Raw genomic sequence first — 10,343 nt, 5'->3', positions numbered from 1 at the left:
TGGTCAGTAGTTACCCATGTTGCATTTTAATTTAGGTGTAAAGTCAGAAAATTGGATTTTAGAGAATAGAGATATTGTGCTATTTACATCTATGATCACAGACATAATTCTGTCAGTCAGTCATCTAACTTCAACTAACCTTTGTCATCCCCCTCACCACTAAGGGGCAATACAGCAGCACACATGTCACTATAATTAGCGTGAAGCAGCAATTTTCATTAGACCGATGATCTCCAATAAGATTTTCCCAAGGGCTGCATTCAGTTATATGTAATAGTTAGGCGGGCCACACATGTATTAGCATATAATTTGCACATGATTTGCATATGCATTTAAAGATTGCATCATATTTCTCTGACTATTTCAAGTAAAAATGTAATTACTACAACACCGAAGGTTATGATTTCTATTTTTCTGTACTAGCCCACCACATCTGACCCAGATGGCTTATGACAGAATAGCTCAGCAGAAAACTAGGAAAAGCTGGTGTGGGAGGGGGTGGGTGGGCAAGGGAGCGGGTGGGGGACGAATAGTCAGTAGAGATGGTTAGGGTCAATAGAAATCTTTCTGGGGAGCACCAGTGATAACTACTGAGAGTACATTGCATTAGACAATTTGTCTCTTTTATAAGGATAAAGGAATAACTGCACACTGGGTGGACCTTCTAAGAAATGTCTTTCTAGTTACTGCTGATATCTTGTTGAGCATCTTTTTTTCAAACCTCATTACAGGCTAAATGGCAAATTATCTGTTATCACGTGGGAAATCTCAGTTACCTCTTAATTCTAATAGTGTCATCACATAACAACTTTAACTGAGTTTTCTTCTAAACCTAATTACTCTCTGTTTTGAACACTAATTTTAAGCGAAGAGCTCTCTATTTCCCTTTAGTTTTTTATACATATGGACCAATCCTACACAACTGGAGAGCATACCCTCTTCCACTTAAAGAGCTTTCTGATGCATTCGTATTTGGTTAGGTAGAGGAAAAGTTAAGAAAGGGAACAAGGTTTGTACAGGGAAACAATTGGAAAAGACTGGAACTAGGTACACACATAAACATATGGACACATATTTACTCACACATATTTTAATACATACTTGCTCTTGCATTTATGAAAAGAATAATTTCCTCCTCTCCATCTATGCCTATCTATAATGAATTTAAAATCTACACTCATTTATGTAGAAAAAGGATCTTACCGCTGATTAGGCTGGTGCTAGACGACAGAGAGATAGATAATGCTAGATAGATAGATAGATAGATAGAGGATAGATAGATGATAGGTAGATAGTTGGATGGACAGGTGGATAAATGGATGACAGACAAATGATTATAAAACTACTGTGTTGAAAACATATACTTTAGTAAGAAATAGTTCTCTGTATGTTCAACCAGCATCTAATTTATGCTTTCCTGTTTCAGATGATCAGAATCATGTGGCTACAGAAAAGCAGAATTTTCTTTTCCTACCTTTTGAACTTCTAGGGCCAGGCCAGTCATCAGTGGAAAGTCTTCAACCAATTCTCAGTAACTGACTTGCCCAAGGTCACACAGGTTTTGGGTGATGGAGCCAGGACTTGTACCTCATTCTACTTTTAAAGTTATTATTGTTGTTATTGTATAATGTCATCTTTATCTGTAATAAATAGACATCATCTCTGTTTTGTAAGCAGAACAGACTTAAGTAATTCTCAGTACCTTGGTCTTGTAGTTCATTGAACATGTATGTTACCCAAATACTTAGCTAACATCCTCAACCATAACTAAGTAGAGAGGAGATAAAAAATCTGTTTTTCCCTTGTCTTCTTGTATTCAACTTGTTCTTTTGCATCAAATTCTCCTATGATTTGATACCATCAGTAACACATGTCTTTGATATATACCACTGTATCCCTGGACAGTGACTATGCCAAGAATATAGTGAATTCTCAGTATTTTTTTATTAGATGAATAAACAAATGATAAATATTCAAGTACTATATAAGGTAATTTATTACCATAGGAAGCAGTCCATGATATATTAAGTTAAAATGTAGATTAGAAAACAGTTCTTTTAGAATGATCCCATTTTGATGGAAAAAATATATATGTCTTCATGGAAGAACAAGTATTAATGTATTGACGTTTATCTATAGTGTGAAATATTTTTCTTAACTTTGTTTTATTTTGGGGAAAAGAATGTATTTTTATAATAAAATAAGTGTTTATGGGCTTCCCTGGTGGTGCAGTGGTTGAGAGTCCGCCTGCCTATGCAGGGGACACGGGTTTGTGCCCCGGTCTGGGAAGATCCCACATACCATGGAGCAGCTGGGCCCGTGAGCCATGGCCGCTGAGCCTGCGCGTCCGCGGCCTGTGCTCCGCAACGGGATAGGCCGCAACAGTGAGAGGCCCCTGTACCACCAAAAAAAAATAATAAAATAAAATAAGTGTTTTATGTTTGTTTTGTTTATTTTAAAAGTCTTCCCTTATACTACATTTCCACAGTACTTTCTAGAAAACATTTGGAATGCCTACATTACAATTGGTTTTCCAGTGTTCCAATTTGAAATGTGGCCTTAACCTTCTTATTCAAGAGCTTCAGCTTATTTCATTTACTGTCCACTGCTATTTGTATTAAAAACTGTCTCTTCCTTTAAACTGAAAGTATTTTAAAGACCAGAAACTGTATTTTATTTATTTCTGAGCTATCGCACCCTTACAGCAATCCTAGAAATAAGCTTGCACACAGCCAATGCCAAAAAATATGTAATAAGTATTTGGTAAGTCATTCATCAAGTCCAAAGAACTTACAAAGTTTTCATTTTAGGTTAAGTAATATCTCCATTGATTTAGTTTTTCATAAAGAATGAGAACTTGGGCTCAATGGCAAAAAATTAGATTCATAATAACATTTTATATCAGAGCTAAACCCTACATTGTTTATGCCACCCAAAGTTACCCTTTCCGGGATAATCCATGAACTGGGGGGTTTTCTATTCCAATATACTATTTTTTTTTTAATTTCGTAATACCGTGCAAGCTACACATCTGACAAGATCATATGTGTTCGTAGGCCAATGTGCAGTAACAGTTTAACCTTCCAGGTAACAACTGTGATAACGCCTGAACCCAGAGGAATATCTCTAATTCTAGATACTTCAGGCACCATAGCAGAGGTGGAAAAAATATTCTAAGCCAGTTGGATCTATAAGTACTTTGTGCTATATTTACCAAATAGATGCTTTGGGGTAGCAAAAGCTCAATTAATAGTCAATCTCAATTAATAGTCTTCATGATTCAGTATTTGCTTCAGCTCTTGTGGCTTAGCAACTTTGCTACTAAACAAATGTGTAATCACAGCAGTTAGTCTCAATTTTCCTTTAGCAGCAAAGCTAGTTTAATATTCTAAATTCTTTTTTTTTTTTCTAAATTCTTGAAATTACAGAGTAGTACAAAAAAGAGTAGAAGGCTATGTAAACTGGAACTACAGAATAACTCTTTAAACAAGGTCAAAGCATATCACCATTATTCTATTTCAATCATTCATGTGGTATTTATTATTGTACTTAACTTACCAAGAATATATAATATAGTACAAATTTCAGTAAACAACAAGCATTAGCTGCTTGTGAGACTGTTTTGAGAAATAGCTTTTCAGTAAATTCACATGGAAAAAAATAAATTTTAAAATTCAAACTTTGAAGTACCATTTCTACTTTTGGCAGACTCTGTTTCAATTACCTATAAGTCTAGGTAATTCATATAAATTTCTCTCCTTCATTAATATTGAGCACCTGAGAAAAATCATATAAGGCTTTCAGAAACCGGATTTTCACTAGATAAATAGCAAAATGAAATGATTATTATTCATGATACCAGCTGGCCTCTTTAGATACATACCTAAGACTGTGGGTGTGTAAATCCACCATGTTTAACAGAGTACATCAGCACTGAAGATTGAATTACCCACAACCCCGGGATAGAAATAATTATATTATAGCTCATTTCAGACCATGTAGTTCTCTATTAGTAGTTGTATTGGGCTACTGAGGCACAATCATTAGAGACATAAAATAGTCATTTTGTATATTAGTAGTAAAAGAAAAAACCGTAAACCTTTAAGGAGAATTCATAACATACGTACTTTTGACTCACAGTTAAAACATTGATTAAATCGCACACTACAAAAGAAGGCATTAAAAAATAAGAGCCATCACCAAGGAGGCCTACTACCAACAACCACCTTAACTTTTTACAAGTATCCAGTCACCAATAATGTAACATGCACAGGACTTAGAAACACATATTTTATTAAATGCACCTAGAAAATGGAGACGTTCTCCATCAAACTGCTAAATGTTCTGACAGAAGAACAACCTGACAGCCAAGGAGCAACCCTGAGGTGGTAGAGATGGAGGGTGTTGCTAGTAGTCTATGGCTCAATTTTTTCTTAAAAAAACTTCAGAGACTTCTAAATAACATTACCATGTTATGGACTTTGTATAATAAATATCCTTATTATAATTATTCAAAGAAAAACGTATCTAATTGGACAACAATTTTAAAGCCTGCGTATTGTTTTGTGTTACTGTAACTGTCTCTAAACCTTGGATTTACATTGTATTATTTTGTTTCCCTGTAAACCTACAAATATAGGTAGATGCTTCACATGTATTAACTTGCTTACTCCTCACAACACAGTGTTGTGAGATCTGTAATTCGTCCCATTTAAAGTGGAGAAAACCAAAGCACAAAAAAGCATAGACATTTGCCTAATGTCACACAGCTTGGAAGTAGCAAATCTGGGATTCACAACCAGATATTCTGGCTCCAGGGCCCATATGTTTACTTTTATCAGTTCCAAAGTTCACTTTGAACATTGTTAAAGAAATCACTTCTTACTTTTACTTATGAAAGTTTAAATATTAAAACGTTTAATGTGTTCTTTTGTCCTCAAAAGAAAATTGAGACAATCTAAGAAGGCCGGTGAATCGTGGCTTTATCAATCACCCCCCAAAACCCTCACCCTTTCCTCATCCAACATTTTGAGTAGTGACTATGTTGAAGTGAGTTAATAAAATTGGTCACTTCTTTTTTAAGCTAAAAGAAATAAAAACGATGTGTGGTCCGTTGAATAACCATTTTTTTTTGAAAATGCTCTCCCAATACACATTGAAAGTTAAATATGAACTCTATAAAAATTCGCAGTGGCAATGCCACTAAACAGAAAAAAGAGGCAAAATTAATTATACCGCCTATCCTTTAGGCAAGCAAATTGGTTCTTAACATTGAAATATTAATCATGTGAGCTACCTCCACAAACTGGAAACACATCTTGGAATCACAGTAAGACTTAGGCAGTACTTGCACTGTAGGAATGGTATCTTTGAAAAATCGAAGTATGAGCCAATACGAGCATGAACATGGCAACTGACTCATAGAAAGCATGGTACAGGAGCTGAGCCCTGGCCACATGTCAACTTCCTACAGTGAGTTCCAGAGTTCTCTTCTGTGGAAATATGTAGAACAGACAATCACATATGTCATATAATTCCAGAAACACAGAAAAGAGTTTCATGGCCCCTTTTGGTTCCTCTTAAATAAAGTCATTGATGTTACTTTCAGGTTGACCTATCCAATTCCTGCTCTTATCCTGACCAGATGTAGACTCAGTTAACTTTTTTTTTTTTCTTTTTTTTGCGGTACGCGGGCCTCTCACTGTTGCAGCCTCTCCCGCTGCGGAGCACAGGCTCCGGACGCGCAGGCTCAGCGGCCATGGCTCACGGGCCCATCCGCTCCGCGGCATGTGGGATCTTCCTGGACAGGGGCACGAACCCGCGTCCCCTGCATCGGCAGGCGGACTCTCAACCACTGCGCCACCAGGGAAGCCCTCAGTTAACTTTTAATAAGTACTACTTTTTTGGTCTGAACGCAGTCCCCCACTACCACAAATTATGCAGTCGAGTCTCCCACATTTGGGGAAATTGTAGGGGTCAGCACATCTGGAGTGCAATGGATAAGCTTTGCCCTGGGAAAACCATCTTCATGATCATGGTATCTCCCCTGCCAGGTAAGTATAAATACCTACTATTTTTAATAATAGACATTAGATCAGGAGTTTTAGCAATATTATTTCACGATTATCCCCAGTTTTACAAGGGAGGAAACTGAGGCTCAGAGAAATTGAAGAACCTGGCTCTGGAATGGCCAGACAAGGCAGCCAGTAAATGGCAAAGCTAGTACACAAACTCACATCTGCAGACTTTGTAATATAAAAGAATTTTAAAAGAGACATCATCTGAAATTAGCTCTGCTTTCAAAGGGCCACCATATTCTGGACTGACCCTAACTCTAGCAAAGCGGGCCTTATTTTTACAGTAGTGCTTGGGTCTGAGTTTTCCTGCCAAGAATCCCTTGCCCTGAGCCTCAGGCCACTTAGCTAGGGCCCTAATCCCTGTTTAGCTTCATCCAGGCTTCTTTTAAAGAGGGCACATTTCTGTTGTCTCTTCCTAGACACTACCCAGGTCCTGTTAAGTTCCTCCTGATTTCAGCAACTGCCTGTCCCTTGGACTAATCCTCTCTAACCTTATTCCCAGAAGACGGGGCAGTGGGAGCAACATTTAGGAGTAGAATGAGAAGGGAGGGACAGATTTTAACTATTTCACAGTTAAATCAGACTAAATCTAAATAAGGAAATAACCATGCTTGTTATTTGGGTAGAGCTTGGTAGAGTACAAATTACATTCTTTGTAAGAGTTTAGCTTTAAAATTATCTCCATTTGATAGATAAGGAAACAGCCTCATGGAGAATTAAATGGCTTAATGTAAGATTGTTTGGCTTATAAAGGCAGAAATTCTGGACTATTCTTAGCCATTGCCATCCAATCTGAAATCTTAAATCATAAATCTACTTTTAAAAATATATTAGGTTAACTTTAGTTTATATATAAATATTCGTGGTGGTGCTTTCAGTCAGACTAAATAAATAACATTGCAATATTTTAAAATGATACCTAAAAAAGCAGTCAGGTTATGTTCTCAGTGTCTAGTACTTGCAGAAGAACTCTTCAAATGCAAAAATACTCCTATTGGCTTTTTATTTTCAGAGAATATGTGAATCTCAAATGGGCTGCATTTGCATTCTGGAGAAAGTTTTTAGAGTCAATTTCTACCGCGTTTAACAAAGCTGATCTTGTGCTCTCTTAGTCATCACTACAGAGGGCAGCAACAGACAGCAGAGCTCCTCAGCATCACAGAGGAAACGGTAAGACGGGAATAAAGACACAGACCTACTAGAGAATGGACTTGAGGATATGGGAGGGGGAAGGGTAAGCTGTGACAAAGTGAGAGAGTGGCATGGACATATATACACTACCAAACGTAAAATAGATAGCTAGTGGGAAGCAGCCGCATAGCACAGGGAGATCAGCTCAGTGCTTTGTGACCACCTAGAGGGGTTGGGATAGGGAGGGTGGGAGGGAGGGAGACACAAGAGGGAGGGGATATGGGCATATATGTATACATATAGCTGATTCACTTTGTTATACAGCAGAAACTAACACACCGTTGTAAAGCAATTATACTCCAATAAAGATGTTAAAAAAAAAAAAGTTCCTAGTAAACAAGAGGGTTAAAGACAAAGTCATGCTTAAGTCACTCCAAATTTTCTTTTGCCTTTATGCTATTTAAAATTAATCACATCTATAAACTCTCATATAAGTTAGCAGGCAAATGGATATGGAAAGTACCAGGAAAGACTACATTTTTTCAAAAGTTGAATCTAAGACATTTTGTAATTCTGCCCAAACCAGCATTAAAAAATAAACATAGACTATGTGTCATGTAATACTGCAACAAGTGAAATTTAGTCTGCTTTTCTACTGGTTATTTTTTTACTCATTTTTTTCTTTAAATCTCTGTCTTAGCAAGTGAAAGTATTTTGCATAAAATATTTACTACCTTTATAAAAGATATTTTTTAAAATGTATCCAAATGTGTTTTCAGTATGTAAGAACTTTAGAAGCCATGGTTTTACAATAGAAAGATTTACCTACAAAGTGCCTTCCGTACAGAAATGATTGGGAATAGCAGTCTGCAAGGATGAGGACTTAGTACTTACTTCTTAGCTTGGTTGCATAGACCTACAACTGACTGTACATGCAAAGGAGGGCAGCAAAGGTCTTATGATCAAAAGGAAAGAAATGACTGACAACACAGAGCTAGTTCAAAGGAACTAATGGAATAATTAGTCCCAAAAAGACCAAAAAGACTGAAGAATTCATGATGTCATAAAAAGCAGAGCTACTTAAATTGGATTAGAAAATAAAAATGACATGAACATTGTAAATATTCACAGATCACATCATTGACGTGTAATGTGCTGTTAAATGATGTCAAATTAAAAGGGAAATTACATGTGTTAGAACTAGGATGAATAAAGAGAAGACATTTAAAGATACATGGTCCTTCAAGTGAAAATTCCTAACATATATTACACAGATGATCATCACCAGACAGTGAAACTGGGTGAATAAAATGTAAAATAAAATATGAGGGAAAAGATACTGGCTAAAAACAACTCATTTTCCGATATTATAAATGATAGTGAACTTTAGATTTCAGAGGAGCTATTTTGGGAATTTGTTTTATACAAAGCAAACCCAAATATGGTTATAGTAAATAACTGATAATGCCATTAAGCTCTTAAAATCTTAGCATCAACCCTAAGTATTGAATTAGTAGTATGTAAATTTGTCAGAAAAGGAAAGAGTCTCTAGGTCTATTTTAATTTTCATATGCTCAGTTTTCTCTATGTTGTTTGAATCATTTCAGTGACTCTGCACTTGTTTTGAAACTTATATAAGTGATAAAAAGAGAAACAACAAAAACACTGCACGAGGTAAGTGTAACATTTGCCTTCTTCCTGGGTCTTGCTAATATCTCTTGTTGACACTTACATTACTAACACATAACTAACCTGGATTTGACATACAATTCAAATACTTCCAAAATGTATACAGACACTTGAATAACTTCGTGACAATATACAAATGTTTAGCAAAGCAACATTTCCATTCCAGACACATTTCATTTTTGACAAATACTTCAGAAAGTATTAAAAATCATTCACCTTTTAACTGACTTATTCTTTCCATTTGTCTATTCTTACTGTCAGTAAGTTCAGCTTTACTGGAATCTTCTGTCATATTAATGAGATACCAAGTAACCATTTTTTACTGAGGCTTATTGTTAGTAATAGCATATTGTACTGTAGCCTTAGTACCTCAAATTAACACAGGAAGCAAAGCCCAGATTAACAGCAGATATACTCCTTCAAACTGGCCACATATATTAATACTCAAAATGTACTGTCAGTGATCAACAGGACTTTTCTCCATTTTCAAAAGTTCCATAGGTTTCCTTATGGTATGTCTGAAAAGGCAAATGAGTTAAGAAAAAAAAGGTAATCCAGGTTTCAATGAAATATTCACAAGAGTGCTTTATCAACAGACATAATCCCCAGTTTTAAAAGAGTTTATTTAAGCATTTCACCAAACACATGGAACTTGAACTGGCTACTTATATTCCCCACAAAGGAAGAACAAACTTTTCAAAAATATGGCAAGCAGTGGTTGTTTGTGAAATGGTGGAGAGTGTTTTTCTCCCTCTCTCATCTGTGGTTCTACTGATATCTGTAAAATAAATTTTCATTCCTCAGAAGGCAAAATAAAACTCTGGAGCAGAGGGGGAGAGTGCTTCTATTGTGACACAGCTAATTAATTCATAGACGGAAAAATAGGAAGCGTAAATCCTTAAATATTGCATATCAGTATATAAAATGCCCAGCTTTTTTTTCAGCCTTAGACCAAGGATATCAATTACTTCTACACCTATATGAAATAACAGAGAAAAAGGAAAATAGATTATTTCCTCCTTGTTGTAGGAAAAAGGGAGAAAATCTACTGTGAACCAGGTTTTGTGCTGGTCACTTTTTATATGTCACTATTTTAGTCCTCATAATAGTGAAGAAATAGAGTCAGAGAAATTAAGAATGTTCAAGATCACTTAGGGATAAGACAGGAATAGAGGCGCAGACCTACTGGAGAACGGACTTGAGGATATGGGGAGGGGGAAGGGTGAGTTTTGACAGGGCGAGAGAGAGTCATGGACATATACACACTAACAAACGTAGTAAGGTAGATAGCTAGGGGGAAGCAGCCGCAAGGCACAGGGATTTTAGCTCGGGGCTTTGGGACAGCCTGGAGGGGTGGGATGGAGAGAGTGGGAGGGAGGGAGACGCAAGAGGGAAGACACATGGGAGCATGTGTATATGTATAGCTGATTCACTTTGTTGTAGAGC

At 36.5% G+C, this 10,343-nt stretch overlaps 1 non-coding gene across 1 annotated transcript; it reads right to left on the bottom strand.

Moving 5' to 3' along the window:
* Window positions 1-5,901: 5,901 nt before the first annotated feature.
* On the bottom strand, window positions 5,902-6,061 carry LOC116757265. Its single transcript, XR_004350912.1, has one exon. It is a non-coding gene; the product is annotated as a U1 spliceosomal RNA (small nuclear RNA).
* Window positions 6,062-10,343: the final 4,282 nt, after the last annotated feature.

This window comes from Phocoena sinus, chromosome 7, assembly GCF_008692025.1.
Source record: "Phocoena sinus isolate mPhoSin1 chromosome 7, mPhoSin1.pri, whole genome shotgun sequence".
In the NCBI taxonomy this organism is placed as follows: Eukaryota; Metazoa; Chordata; class Mammalia; order Artiodactyla; family Phocoenidae; genus Phocoena; species Phocoena sinus.
Note: the sequence above shows the minus strand (reverse complement) of the source record. Positions and strands in the feature narration are given on the sequence as shown.